Genomic DNA, 15,734 nt, shown 5'->3' on the forward strand with positions numbered 1-15,734 from the left:
AAAAAAAAGAAAACCCCAGATGTTATTGGATTTGAGCACCTGCAACATGTATATAGTCAAGAGCTCTCAGAGCTTGTCCTTTCATTCCAAGATGAAAAGAACACACCGGTGTGTTTGGCAAAAAAAAAAAAAAAAATGCCCTGGCAGTCTTCAGAAAACAACTGTGGTGGATGATCACAGGATCCTTTTCATAGTAAAGAGCTTCAGAACGCCTCACCAATCGAGGAATGCCCCTCAGGAAGCAGATGTATTGTTATTTAAGAGAGGAGTTAGCAGAATACGTAGGGAGAAAAACGCAAGGGCAGCGTTGGAACGGTGTAGCGACCAGGAATCGCATACGAATTTCTGATGTCGATCCTCTTCTCTTGTTTGCTTTTGGTCATTTGTGTTTATTCAGACACACTTTTGCGGTTCTAAACAGGACACAGTTTTAATTTATTCTAGTATTTTTTAAAAATCACTAAATTTTGAAGTCAGGAAGTGGAACACAAGTCTTTTTAACAAATCAAATTTCTGCTGACATCCCCGGATTTTTAAACTTTCCCAGCCCTCGAACACACTTTTAATTTCAGTCACTTCCTTTTTTCTTTTGTCTCCTTTGCTCTTTCTTGATCGCCTTCTCTTTCCCCTTTCCTCCCGTCTCCCCTCTTCTGCTCTCCTTGCTGTCATGTTTAGGGCTGTTAATGAAATGTGTTGTTGCACAACACCTCCCCCCCCCCTTCTCTCTCTCTACTTCCTCTTCTGAGAGGAGGGAGATGTTGCTCCCAGCTCTCCGTCTAACGGGTGAATTGAGTTTCCTAAATCTGCCGAGATTTACCCTACCCAGAACTGAAGTAAACTCTGTTTAAGCTGGGTGCGAGAAAGACTAGCCTGGTTTCTAACGACCTCCATCCAGATGTCCCACCCTTTTTCACCCTGTGAATTAGCCAGATAAAGCAGCCCGGAATCAGCTAGTTTCACAGAGCACACCTGTTAACGGTCGCTCTTTCTCTTATTACAACTTGCACTTGTTATTGAACCAGGTTGGTTTTAGTGACTCGGGCGAGTCCCAAGGGTGTTGTTTTAGTTTTGGCTAAAAGCAACCTATAAAACATTTTCCACTTTCTCCTCCCAGAATCAAACTTCATAGCTATTTTACAACCATCAAAGAACTTTAAGGTGACTCATTAACTGAATGTCCACAACATCTTTTAGATTCTCTTAATGCTAATTATTTTATTAGTAAGGCAGTTTTGCAAGGGTCAGTACAGCTTAAATTAGTAGCAGAAATAATCAAATAAGTAAAATCAATAATCTAGCCAATCTTTCCCTAATGCTGACACTGTGAACTAAAAAAGAAAAACTTTGAGAGAGACGGACGGAGTTTGGCATTTTGAACCCCAGAACTGGCCTGATGATGAAAAAGGTGTTGCAGCAGCAGGAGGCTCCCAGTACAGGAAGAGTACTGAGTCAGAGCGGCAGGTCTCGGGCCTCAGGGTGACTTCCTCATGCTCGTAGCGGCCCTCTCCTTCTTGTCTTGCAGCTCTGTAGCTCCTTTCTCCTCGTCTCACGATCTTTCTGGTCTCTCGAGATGTAGAAGGGCTGGTCTCATGGAAGGAACACACCAGTTCTTCCTCTTTGCCTTCGTTCTTTGCCTTTGTCTTTATCTTCATCTTTGCCTTGGTCTTTGTCTTTGGGGTCTCGAACCCAGCTGGTGAGAAAAGTGCAATTTGAAGCCACATGTTGCGGGGCTAACGGGTTGGTCCCCATGTGCAGAACAGTCTTCGGTTCTGTGGCCCCGGCTCTTCTTCAGCTGCAGAGTTCTTTGTCCATCTCGATCTTGGCTCGAAGCTGCCTGAAGGATCCAACCAAAGACTCCTCTCTTGCACTCACCTTATATAGGGTTTATCCACCCTTTTAGTGCATTTGCATTGGCTAGCTTTGTTGCTGTGCCTGTTTCATTGGCTGACTGCTTGGACCGATAATCTCATATCCATCACCATCTTTGGACATGACCTGATGTCTGTTCTAATGTCCCCGAGTTGCTCAACAGCTCTCTTGTGTCTAACCTTCTCTTAGGAAAGTTGAAGTTTAGCAATAAGGCGTTGGACACCTCCGCTCTCCCATCAGTTCCTCTTTCCCCCTGACCTTTCACCTACCATCTACCTCTAACACAACATCAGTGACCTTTAGTTACAGTTACACACTTTACACCATTTCAAGTTCAATGTCAAAATCACATTTATAACCCCTTAGTTTCTCTGATTTAGCATTCACTTATAATATTATAATAACCATTACTTATTAGTTACTCTTATAATCATAATGTGAGTTCTTACAGACATTTCTGAAAAGAAACCAAGAATAATTCATTATTCTAATCATTTGACACCATGTTACAGTTACTTGTTTCACCTTTAAGTACTTCCATAAGTGTAAGAGTAAGTGTTAAATATTCTTATAATCAAACCAACATCAACCAATATTAATTATTAGCTTAATTATAAGTTATCATTATTAATTCAAGTATTTTACTCTGGGTTTTATCCAATTACTCAAAATGTTTAGATTTTATTCTTTAAACCTTTAATGCCCAAAATGAGCAGTCTGAACTATTTTAATCACTGCAGGCTGGAAACTTCCTCTTTTTCCAGGAAACCTGCTTTTCCTGTTTCATAACTTTCCTTCTGTCAGACTATGATTTTTTTTATGATTAAATAGAAAAAAGTAGAATTAAAGCAGGACACAATAACAACACACACAACCAGATTAATTTTATTACCGTCTGACTCTACTGTTGGGTCTTGATGTCACCTGTGTAATCAGTTTTAAAGATAACTTTATTTATTGTTATTATTAAACTAAAATCTCCAGCATGGGGAAGTGGGATGAGCTCGACTTTTCTCGACACCCCCTCCTCGAGGTCGGACCTTTCACATGCTGGGAACCCAACACCCTCCTTCAGGTCTGCGTCGTCATCCCCTGGAAAGAGAAGATGGTCCTCTGGGATGTGAAGATGCAGATCCTCAGTCGTCACCAAGGCCTCAGCAGCCAATGTGAAGATGAAGATTCTCAAAACTCCACTGCTCTTTGACACCCCCTCCTCGGAGTTTTGATGCCTCCCAGGAAGTGATGAATGTCGAAGAGAACCCAGGTCGCTCTGATCCTCAGCTGGATGAACTGTCGATTCTTCAGGATGTGGAATATCCTTATGGACAGGTTGATGAGTTGACGGACTGAGGCAGAAACTTCACAAAAAAAAAAAATCTGGAAGTTCAGCAGAACAAAGCAAAAAGCATGAGCAGCATGACGCTTTATCCATCATCGTAATCCTTTTCCGTCGCTGGAGGTCGTCAAGGGGTACTGGAGTTGTCGGAGCATCAGAAGTTGTTCAGGTCCTGGGAGGAAACTGTTGACCCTTCCCCTTCCAGGTGTTCAATACTTTGTTGCAGGATGATCTTTGTGGTTCTCTATGATGCCACTCCTTCCTCACGACTTCAGTCCCTTTTCCAGTTTAATCCATCCGTTTGTGACAGGAGTTCTTCTTTAGCATAATCCAATTTCTTCAGGGCCCTCCCAGTCAAAGCCTTGAAGTTGTTCTTTGAATGGCAATCATCCTGTAATAGTGGAAAATCTAACACATGATGGCATGTTGCTTGATTCTTGCAATGTTCTGGTTCGCTTTAGCTAAGAACTGGCTTGAGCACTGACCTTGTGGACCCCTTTCCTCATTAATAGTACTGTTTTGCAGTGCAGTACTTGCTTCACACAATCCATTCCATTGAATTTCAGCTTGATCACCGATGTTGCAGGCCAATCTTGAGCTTTAATCCAAACTTTCTGCCCTGTTTTCAATGACACTGCAAACTGCAACTTCCCCTTTCCCTCTCTGGGCCAAAAGGAGAAGCGCCTCCGCCCTCCTGCTTTCCGTGACGTGAACGGAGTTTCTCTGCAGGGGAAGACCTACTCTTCTACAGCTGTCACTGTTACACCATGTCCATCAGCACCAAGAGGTACTCCTGACCTCTCTTTTCTGTTATCCATGGGGTCTGCTACATCCATGCAGACTGAAGCCCTGGGTAATGTGCTCTTTGATGAACACCCTTCCAACCGTTGCCCTCGGCGACCTGCGTTGTATTTTCCACACACTTCACAGTCCCTCAGCACGCGTTGGACTTGTTTCAGTGGGATCCAAAGTTCATGCTCTTCCAGCTCCTTACGGGTGGGTCGTACGCCTGCATGTCCTAGGGCCCCATGCACGCTCCGCACGACCTCGTCCCCGTACTCTTCTGGGACCTCCCTTCCTCTGGGAGAACTGTCCCACTTCTCGATTCCAACAAAGACAACCTTCCTTTGATTCACTCGAGTCCATGTCTCAAATCCCTCTCCATACAGAATCACTCTCACTGGGGCTGACTGGAACAGGGATCTAGACAGGGATCAATCTTCATCTTCTCTCCTGCTTGTCTTTGTGTTCGAGTCGCCTTTCCCCCAAAGCCTCTCTTTAGCCTTCAAGCAGGGATGGGTTTAGGCTATTGGCTACTGGCTTCTCATCCGGATATTCGAATCTATCCTCAGCAGAAGCTCTCCCTCACCTGCATGCCATACAGTTACTGCGAGGGTTGTGACTGACAGCCGGATCAGTCACCACTAACTCTATTCCTTAAGAGCTAGCCTCCAAGTGAGCTATTCAGATATTCGCCTCTGTTTTTACTGACTTGGTAAAAGTAGGTCCTTCCTACTCATTTGAAATGGGCCCACCTCTTCTCAAGGGGCGGTGCCCCACCTCTTCTCAAGGGGCGTGGCCCCACCTCTTCTCAAGGGGCGTGGCCCCACGTTGGGCGCCACCTTGTTGTTGCACAACACCTCCCCCCCCCCTTCTCTCTCTCTACTTCCTCTTCTGAGAGGAGGGAGATGTTGCTCCCAGCTCTCCGTCTAACGGGTGAATTGAGTTTCCTAAATCTGCCGAGATTTACCCTACCCAGAACTGAAGTAAACTCTGTTTAAGCTGGGTGCGAGAAAGACTAGCCTGGTTTCTAACGACCTCCATCCAGATGTCCCACCCTTTTTCACCCTGTGAATTAGCCAGATAAAGCAGCCCGGAATCAGCTAGTTTCACAGAGCACACCTGTTAACGGTCGCTCTTTCTCTTATTACAACTTGCACTTGTTATTGAACCAGGTTGGTTTTAGTGACTCGGGCGAGTCCCAAGGGTGTTGTTTTAGTTTTGGCTAAAAGCAACCTATAAAACATTTTCCACTTTCTCCTCCCAGAATCAAACTTCATAGCTATTTTACAACCATCAAAGAACTTTAAGGTGACTCATTAACTGAATGTCCACAACATCTTTTAGATTCTCTTAATGCTAATTATTTTATTAGTAAGGCAGTTTTGCAAGGGTCAGTACAGCTTAAATTAGTAGCAGAAATAATCAAATAAGTAAAATCAATAATCTAGCCAATCTTTCCCTAATGCTGACACTGTGAACTAAAAAAGAAAAACTTTGAGAGAGACGGACGGAGTTTGGCATTTTGAACCCCAGAACTGGCCTGATGATGAAAAAGGTGTTGCAGCAGCAGGAGGCTCCCAGTACAGGAAGAGTACTGAGTCAGAGCGGCAGGTCTCGGGCCTCAGGGTGACTTCCTCATGCTCGTAGCGGCCCTCTCCTTCTTGTCTTGCAGCTCTGTAGCTCCTTTCTCCTCGTCTCACGATCTTTCTGGTCTCTCGAGATGTAGAAGGGCTGGTCTCATGGAAGGAACACACCAGTTCTTCCTCTTTGCCTTCGTTCTTTGCCTTTGTCTTTATCTTCATCTTTGCCTTGGTCTTTGTCTTTGGGGTCTCGAACCCAGCTGGTGAGAAAAGTGCAATTTGAAGCCACATGTTGCGGGGCTAACGGGTTGGTCCCCATGTGCAGAACAGTCTTCGGTTCTGTGGCCCCGGCTCTTCTTCAGCTGCAGAGTTCTTTGTCCATCTCGATCTTGGCTCGAAGCTGCCTGAAGGATCCAACCAAAGACTCCTCTCTTGCACTCACCTTATATAGGGTTTATCCACCCTTTTAGTGCATTTGCATTGGCTAGCTTTGTTGCTGTGCCTGTTTCATTGGCTGACTGCTTGGACCGATAATCTCATATCCATCACCATCTTTGGACATGACCTGATGTCTGTTCTAATGTCCCCGAGTTGCTCAACAGCTCTCTTGTGTCTAACCTTCTCTTAGGAAAGTTGAAGTTTAGCAATAAGGCGTTGGACACCTCCGCTCTCCCATCAGTTCCTCTTTCCCCCTGACCTTTCACCTACCATCTACCTCTAACACAACATCAGTGACCTTTAGTTACAGTTACACACTTTACACCATTTCAAGTTCAATGTCAAAATCACATTTATAACCCCTTAGTTTCTCTGATTTAGCATTCACTTATAATATTATAATAACCATTACTTATTAGTTACTCTTATAATCATAATGTGAGTTCTTACAGACATTTCTGAAAAGAAACCAAGAATAATTCATTATTCTAATCATTTGACACCATGTTACAGTTACTTGTTTCACCTTTAAGTACTTCCATAAGTGTAAGAGTAAGTGTTAAATATTCTTATAATCAAACCAACATCAACCAATATTAATTATTAGCTTAATTATAAGTTATCATTATTAATTCAAGTATTTTACTCTGGGTTTTATCCAATTACTCAAAATGTTTAGATTTTATTCTTTAAACCTTTAATGCCCAAAATGAGCAGTCTGAACTATTTTAATCACTGCAGGCTGGAAACTTCCTCTTTTTCCAGGAAACCTGCTTTTCCTGTTTCATAACTTTCCTTCTGTCAGACTATGATTTTTTTTATGATTAAATAGAAAAAAGTAGAATTAAAGCAGGACACAATAACAACACACACAACCAGATTAATTTTATTACCGTCTGACTCTACTGTTGGGTCTTGATGTCACCTGTGTAATCAGTTTTAAAGATAACTTTATTTATTGTTATTATTAAACTAAAATCTCCAGCATGGGGAAGTGGGATGAGCTCGACTTTTCTCGACAAATGAAATACCTTGGCTGGGTTTTTTTTTAAAAAAGGATCCTGCTTTCTATTCCGTCCTCTCATTCCTGTCTGGCAGTAATTATGGCTGTCTAATTGGGTCTATGGAGGCTCAGACAGTGTTGGAGAAAGAGAGGGAGAGAGAGGCTCTGCTTGTGTATGTTGAGGAAGTCCTGTACGCCTTCAGCTGAATACAAAGTGAGTCTGCCTCCTGACCACAAAGAGGGGTTGTTGTCTTTTATCAATATGCATGCTGAGATGAGATCCAGCGTGGATAAGCAGTGGAGTTTACTCGAGCTTTTTGTTCAAATTATCTGCTGAAAATTTGCTCAGTGGTTGTTTACGGCAGACTCTCATGTTTGAACAAATGTCAGCCCTGCACTTTTTTTAAAGAACGTTTCTATTTTTAAGCTTCTCGTCTGTGCTCAACCCTTTTAGCTCACGGTAGTTGCATTCAGTTCCACGTCCAAGATTGAGAGAAATATCTGAAAAGCCAATGGATGAGAAATATGCGGTTAAAGAGTTGCCTGAAATGTGACTCTGAATAACTCTGGCATAGACGCATAACCAATCGAGGCAAAGAGACGTTAAGACAAAGTCTGCAGCTGGAATTCAAACATTAATCCCCGTGGATGTGAGCGCTTCCATTTATCTGAGCAAATGTTTATATTAGGATGATTGTGTAAGTCTCACATTACCATGCATACTCAGCTTGACATAGTTTAACTCATGAGGGTTTAGCTGCACAACAGCAATGTGGCACATTTTACTGTCATCCCACTAAAAAGTCAGTTCAGGAAAAAGACTTTATGCTCACAAACATCTGCATTTCCCCAGTCATACACCTGTCTGTATTAGCCATGCCATAAACTGTGTTGTCCTCTTAAGTTGGCTTTAGGTCCCCTAATTTTAAATTAAGCTTTTTATAATCCTTCATGTATTTACTTACATGGAGTTCACCTATAATCTCGTACCACTTATGTTTCTCAAAGATATTTATTAGGCATATTGCAGCAAAAAGGTATTTTTTTTTTCTCTTCACAACCTAAAAATGTTCAAACATATGTCCTCTATGCCAGACAATAGTATATTTTACCCATAGGCCTCTATTAAGCCACAGGCCTGGCACCAAAATTACCAGTCTGGGACAAGTCTTGGGGAGAAGGTCATTCTCTAAAGACACACTAACACAGGCCCATACTCGAGATTCATGTGCAAAGGTCTCCCTGTGCCTTTGGGTTTTATAATTCTCTCCCCCTGTCATGCCTGACTGGCACCGCTGAGGCAAAAGCACAGAAAGAAATGCGCACAAACACCAGCGCTTCAGTCTGCCGTATGCACAAATCAAACACCCCAACTTCTGTTTGTCGGCAATGAATTGGCTGACGGTAATGTCATGTACGGGACAAGCTTTCCTGCAGATATGCAGCTGGCTGAGTGTTAGACACAGGCAGGGGTAAAACTTGACATTGGCCTTATTGCTGCTGTCTGATGCAGATTTTCCCCACAAAGCGTCCGCAGTGTCTTTTCGACAATTGTGGCATTAGTCTTTATTTTGTGTCCTATCCTCTGCAGTCGTCATTGTCACTGCAGTTAAGTTTTAGAGTTACGCAATGTCGGTTGAGTGATAAACTTTAACCGTTTGTCGCTTAAGGACTGTTGTAACCGAAGAACAAGAGGGGAAAATGGAGAATATGGTTTGGTATGCTCAGCTTTATGTCCGTCTTATACACTCCACCTACTGGGTGTAAAAAACCTACTTGGTTACTGCCCACAAAATGAGGAGTAACATTTAGTTATGTTTTTTATGTTAACCATGCAGAAACCAGACTGACAATCCTATGTCAAGATGAGAGAAAAAGAAAATTATTTATAATTTCAAAATGTAAAACTTTAACCAAGGAAGTGTTGAATTTCACTACAATATTTGACGTCCTCTAAAGTGTGAAGATGTGCACTTCGACATATATTCTTAGTAGCTAATTTGCTCTCGGCTCTCAATCAACACATGCCATAAAGCTACGAGGGCAGAAAAAAAAAATTACCTTCATTTTTATTGCTAAAAGTTGCTGCATATTTTCCATTCCTTTTTTTCCCCACCACCTAGCAATTGCAATTAAAAACAAGTTTTAATCAGATGAGGAAAGTTTTGTTCTGGGACTTTAGCTCATAAAACTGACTAGATGTTAAAGGATGTCAGAAGCAAACTCAAAGAGCCAAGACACACAAACTCGTTGGAAGCACGAAGACTCCAGAGACATTTTTATTTTGGCCCATCATCACCCTACTCGCTAAAAGTATTCCTCATTAGCGATAGCTCGTGGCTTGCCATCAGCAACATCTTCTTATTTTAAGCTGTGAAAATGGCAGTAAGTGCTGTCTAAAATGAGCAGCTTTTTCCAGGATGATACGTCTGGTGAATTTATTTATTTATTTTTTGGTAATGAGAACGAGAGAAGAATCTCCGGTCGTAGTTTGGCAAGTTTTCCTAATCCACGGGTGAAAACAGTCAGCTTTGTGATCTGAGCTGGATAAATTTTCACTCTTTTTGCCGTCTTGTTTTATGCTTGTTTTGGTAAACTTTAAAACATCAACAAACAATTTTTTTTTATTTGAATGGGAGGCATATAATAGCAAATTAAGATCAAGGTTTGGTCTGTATCTCAGTTTTAACTTGTTGTTCATTTCGATAATATCGTTTTTCTAAGACTTTGAACAACCATTTTGACAACTCATCCATCCATCCTTCATCTTCCACTTATCCGGGGTCGGGCAGCAGCCTAAGCAGAGAGGCCCGGTCTTCCTTCTCCCCAGCTACTTGATCCAGCTCCTCTGGGGAAATCCCAAGGCGACCCCCAGGTTAGCAAAGAATATTCGTCCCTCCAGCGTGTCGAACAGGCAATTAAATATCAAGTTTTCCCCCAAACTGAGCACGCCACCCTAAATAATTGTTGTTTCATGCAGAGGAGCGTGTCAACCTGGTGGAACACCTGAATTGTGATCTGTAAAATGCCCAGATCTGTGTAAGAAAATACAGCAATAATTATATTATTTTGAAGAGTTTGACTTACTTCTGCCAAGCGTTGCACAGTTTGGCTTGAATCGCTAAAGGTCGTATAGAGTAAATATGATAAAAAACTACTACAGTGAGTATAGTCGAGGCAACCAGTGGTGCAAGCATGAACAAAATCAAGACTAACACGCTTGATTTAAAACTAATTCACTTTTGTTGTGGCTCGGGAGATTCAGCAAGAACTCTTTTTCAGCGTTCTCTGCTTCCTGCCTTTTTAAAGTGTCATCAACTTAAACATGACCTTTAAAAAATGTCACATTGATGGATTTGATTGATACCCATAGGCTGGGAGTAATAACACCATTCAATATCACTGTAGCGGATCATGATGTATTATCATAACAGTGGGCTTTTTCTAACCCTCGGTTTGAAATATCAAACCATGATGGTCTTCGCGGGAAGACTGCTGGTGTCGCTTGCGTGTTGCGAACACATGAATGGAAACTTGATGTTGTGCGGTAAAGCTTTAGAAATGTCGACTGTCAGGTCGACGGTGTAAAGTGAAAGAAAGCGGACAATTAAAGGGTCTTTTCTCCCGGCTTGTGGAAGTGCACACACGCGGCACCAGCCATGAGGTAAAGCCGTTCGTTTCGCAAGTTTTAGACCTTTTCTTCTTGTAATCACCTGTGGATAACGCGAGAAAGGGAGACTTAAAGAGAGAACCGAAGCCGAAAGGATTAAAAGTTGGACTCTCAAGTGGACAGTAGGTAATGAAACCTGAAGAGGTTGTTGCTGATAAAAGCAAGTGTGCAGCTGACTGTTTGTGTGAGCAGGGTAGACAGATGGAGGTCAGACGGGATGAAGCACTGCAAGCCGATGAACAGGAGATGGAGTAAGCAATTAAAAACGAGGGAAGGGAGAAGCGGTGAGGAATATTGAATTAAAAAGGTGCAAAGAAGGGGAAACTGACAGAGATTCAGAGGAATAAACCTTATCTGTCAAGATCTCATCAGAGGAAAGTACAGCCTGGGGGCATCACCACCACCGACTAGTAAAACGGGATTAATCACAAATTTACACACACACGCATTCTCCTACACACACTGTAAAGTGCGAACCCACAGGAAGTGAAAAGGTTCGTCTTCCGACACATTAAATAGGATTTGCTGGCTTATTGGATAGCTATAGCTGATTTCTGCAAGCGTGTTCTTTTGTAAATTTGGATGTGTGCTTTATTATAAGAATAACAGACAAAAAATTGAAGTTTGTTGGAGGCTCTGACTTGAGCAGAGGTTTAAATTTCAGTATTTGTATGGAAGCAAATAACTCTCAAAATGGGTTGCTTCCATGCCTGTTTCTTGTCTCAGCTGGGGAATAAAAAGATAAAGGTTAAATGTATGAATATTTCTTACGATGTACTCCGGTTTGTCAAGAAATGGCCTTATTGCCTAAAACATAGTTTAGTGATGACCAGAAGAGCTTCAAGTTGAAATGGTGGGGTCACTGTTTCGCAACTTTTAAATGCATCCCCACCACATCTAAATCAAATAAATGTCCAATGGCCAGGCCTTTACAAAAAGTGCTGATATTCCAAGCAAACTGAGCAACGAGCCTGTTGATTCAGGCTCATTGGAGCAGGGATGCGTCCAAATGTTGCAGGACGGAGGCCTGTGGTCAAGTAAAATTGCCAATTTTCTTCCCACCAACTTTTGTCAAGGCCTCCTTATGTGGGCACTGGAATAAATGAATGAATGCCCAACTCTATTAACTCTGTAGGTTGTGCTTTTCAAATCCTAAAGACTCCGTATTCCTCAAAATGTTTATGGGTGTATACTGCTTTAAGTGGCAGTTCTTTCAGGAATGCCCTCCTGGGTAAGTGCCTCTTTCAGCTCACCCCAGACCTTCACATAATCTGTTCAAATATCTGTTGGGCATAGCAATGGGTTGTCCTCAAACACTCCAGCGAAACGAAACGAAAAGGAACTCGGGCCTTGCCAAGTGTGATTGACAAAGATCTGATCTGTCTGGTCACATGCCTTCTTCATCAGCCCAGAAGAAAAAACACCACTAACTACAATTGTTTAAACTGGGGGGAAAAAAGCTTGTTAAATTTGACCAAGCATATGAGAACAAATTATTGAACTGGCTTAAAGATAGTAACTAATTTTTTTTATTAGTTCTTTACCGCCAACTTGTATGTCTCAAGATGACTCTTGGCTATTAAGTCAGAGTAACATAGGGTTTGGAAAGAAAGTAATCCCTGTCAGAAGCTAATGGTGCAATCACTGTCACCATCAGCATTTTTCTGCTAATAGATGGATAGATTTTATGGTTTTTACTTACCAATTAAGGCTGATCTCATGTCCTAATTATACCGCTGCCGCTCCTTTTACTGCTGTCCCTTTCCCCACTCCATGACTGAGAAACCCTTTATGATTCATATTAATTAAAAATGGTAAAAATGTAGCCATTAATACAGTGGTTGTTACTGTCACTGATAAAATAACACTATGCCAACCTAGATTTTTTTTTCTTTTTTGACGAGTCCGTTATCTTGCATTGATTGCATGCGGATCCGTTTAGAAACCTTAAACTTGTTTTTGTCGTCTAATCTTCTGACGTTTTTTGTCGTTCAGCTGTATCACTTTCTCGACAGCGACACCTTGTGTGAACGAGAGCGTACTGCAAACTGTACACCAGGATGAAATTCCAACTGCTTTCTGCCAATTAACACCCTTGCTTTGGTTAGATAAAACCACTTTAGTGTCTTTAAAGACATATTTTAAACTTTTTTTTTTGTAAATTACAATTTTATCACCATTGGAAACAAGTTGTCAGATAAAAACAAAACCTGCATGCACCCCTAAAAACCTTGTAGGTGCACAAACCATGTTCCCAGGGCTAAGGGTGAAACAAATCCACCTTCAGTCTTTCTTTTGCCCTTTTGGCTGCCACTGAAAGCAGCAGATTACCTGCAGAGGAGACCAACTTGTCACATACCAGTCGCTGCTAAAGTCTGTGTCCCTGCGGCTGGCTTCCTGACACCACTCGGTGCCTAACAAGATTTATCCAACATGGCACCGCCTCAGAGACAGGTGGTCAGCCAGAAAAGGAAATCTTTTCCACTTGGTAACAAACAAAATTGTGATGTATCTGCCCGATCGCTCGCTGAAGACCAGCGTGTGGAGATCAAGGTTTTTGTTTTCCCCGCAGTCATGTCCTTTGGTCGCTGGAAATGAATGTCTGCTGTTGGTATACTGGCAGCTTTATTCTTTCTGATGTCCCCTTTAATCCTTCTTCTTCTCCCCTCCCACCCCCGTCCATTTATTGCTCGCTCCTATCATTCATTTTGCTGCGAATCTGTCGCCGTGTTCGTTTAATATCTCTTTCAACTTCGCTCCCCTTTCCTTTGTCTTTGTGGTGCTGCTTGTGTTTATATTACCGAGTGCCACTTCTGTTGAATTGTCCCAGAGTTCGTTGTATTAAAGGCAAAAAAGAAAAAGAAAACATCCATATCCTAGAAAAGGTGACGCAGTGACACTTTTCTCTGGCACAAACCATACCGTCAGGGAAGGCTTTGAAGCTATAAATGTCTACTCTGATTCTCTTCACATCTGCTTGCTTTTAATTGGCTTGGCTGTGCCCGTTAGGATGCGTACATCTGTGTGCATAAGTAAAAAAAAAAATAAAAAATTTGGAAAAGTTATTTTTGTTCCAATCTATAAATAAAGCGAGGAGATTTAAGCAAGCCTGTCTAAGTGAATTTGGCCCTCAGAGGAGATTTAGGTGCGTGTTAATTTTGCCCCCCTTTTTGAAGGATTGTTTCCAAGCGGAGCCGAAGACAGTTCCCGTGTTTTTTTTTTTGTTTTTTTCTAAAACCTGCGTGCGCTTTAAAGGGATGCATCCGTCAACTGTCGGGCCTTTGATTTCAGCCCGGGAATTAAAGCGACTTGAGTAATGTTTTCCCTTATAATAAAAAATTCGTCATGTCCATCAGTGATGTACTGTCTCCTCTCCTCCTTTAAATTATGCAAAGCCTTACCCCCTTGCTCATTTTGTTTGCATTTCTCCAAGACACAATCTGCTCCCGGTCTGTGCAGTTGTCAAATTCTGCTTCCCAAATTGATATGTATATCTGGCTTCCCCCCCCCCCCCGCCCCCCCCCCCCGAGTGCCGTTCACTCTGATGGGTTTTAGTGCAATTCAGTTTTTTGCCTTTTTTTATGTTTTGTTTTGTTTGTCAAAGTTTGCTTCTGAGATTCCATGCATTTTAAGCTTCCTGTTTATACTTTTCATGAATAGAAACATTGCTTTTGCATAAGCTTTTCTACTGATGTTTGTTTTCATTGACTTTCCTGCTCACCAACATGTGCGGATACGCCGAAACATCGGCGGCGTGTCTGAGAATAAAGCCCCGCGTCACTCCGATACACGGAAAGTAAATAATCAAATCCATCAAACTCCATTCAGAACAACTGAATGTGACAAAAAGATAAATATATGAATGCTTTTCTAATGCAGATTAGTGACTGAACGAGGTAATCGGGTTCCTCTTTGTTTGGGTGACAGATTATTTATTGGATATGACAGATGAATAAAAAGATTTGTAATCAAAGTGGCCACCCAATTTGGCAAATCGTCAAACTGTTGCTCATCCATATTCAACTCCACAGAGCAGGAGCGTGTTGCGTTTGGAGAAGACCGCTGCAGAGTTTCTGCAGGGTCCAAAAAGTCGTAAATGATCCGACTTTTAGGCCATCATAAATCCATATTTTAAAACTGCAAACTTCATGGTTGATTTTTGCACTATGAAACTGACAATATGCAACTGGGAAGGACTTTATATGAAAACATTTAGTCCTTTAAAAGAAAATCCAAAATTGATCAAATTTTAAAGTTGTTTTTAAAGGTAGATAAATGCCGGTTTAGCAAAAAATAAATAAATCACTGAAAGCTCTGCCTCATTTAGTCAGAGAGGCTCAATGGAACCGCAAGCTAATCTGTAGTTTCAGACAGCAAACAGAATACAAACTTAATACAATTTAATTGTGTTCAATTAAGGCTTTAATGAATTGCATTACAGTTGGTAACTGTAACAATAATTGGATTAATGTAATGAAATCCTCTTGTATTTAATTTAAACTTGACTTGGAGTTGCTTACTTTTCCTGCAAAATGCCCCGAGGTTACTTATTAATTGGTACGATATAAATAAAATTGATTAATTATCATTATGAAAACAGGAGCTGAAAACCTAAATGGAAAAACTTTAATCGGTGTCTGATTATACAACAAAAGCCCTGACTAAATTATCTAAAGTATATTATTATACTTCTGTGCTGATGGCAGCATGATCTGTTCAAATTTAGTCACTGTTGGTTATTTATTGATAACTGACATTTTCTTTAGGTTATTCTGTTTTGGACCATTAATAATGTATTTTTATTATGTTTAAGCCAACAAATATGACTCTTATTCTTCTTTACAGTTATTTCCAAAATGGCTCGTCAGGCAGTGTTGGTTTAACACTATTTTGCGTTAAGATATGTTTTAGAGGGGAAATTATGTTCAATTTCTTGGCCAATGTTTCTTGAAAGTCTTCACGGACTTGGGAATTGACTTCTCAAAATTATGCAAATTTCAAACATACCCTGGAAGCGAACGCTGCTGTAGTTCAGAAATATTTTTATTGAGAGTG

The 15,734-nt window shown here is 41.4% G+C and overlaps 1 protein-coding gene and 1 long non-coding RNA gene across 4 annotated transcripts in view; one reads left to right on the plus strand and one right to left on the minus strand.

Moving 5' to 3' along the window:
• Window positions 1–15,734, plus strand: part of grm8a (glutamate receptor, metabotropic 8a) — a 229,031-nt gene that overhangs the window by 28,704 nt on the left and 184,593 nt on the right. The gene's annotated exons all lie outside the window — the stretch shown is intronic.
• Window positions 1,189–7,020, minus strand: LOC148152490 (uncharacterized). Its single transcript, XR_015762081.1, has 2 exons — window positions 4,816–7,020; window positions 1,189–4,765 (listed from the first exon to the last, which is right to left on the minus strand). It is a non-coding gene; the product is annotated as an uncharacterized LOC148152490 (long non-coding RNA).

The sequence above is a fragment of the Poecilia mexicana genome, unplaced genomic scaffold (assembly GCF_051168715.1).
Source record: "Poecilia mexicana isolate PSO_F unplaced genomic scaffold, ASM5116871v1 scaffold_23, whole genome shotgun sequence".
NCBI lineage: Eukaryota > Metazoa > Chordata > Actinopteri > Cyprinodontiformes > Poeciliidae > Poecilia > Poecilia mexicana.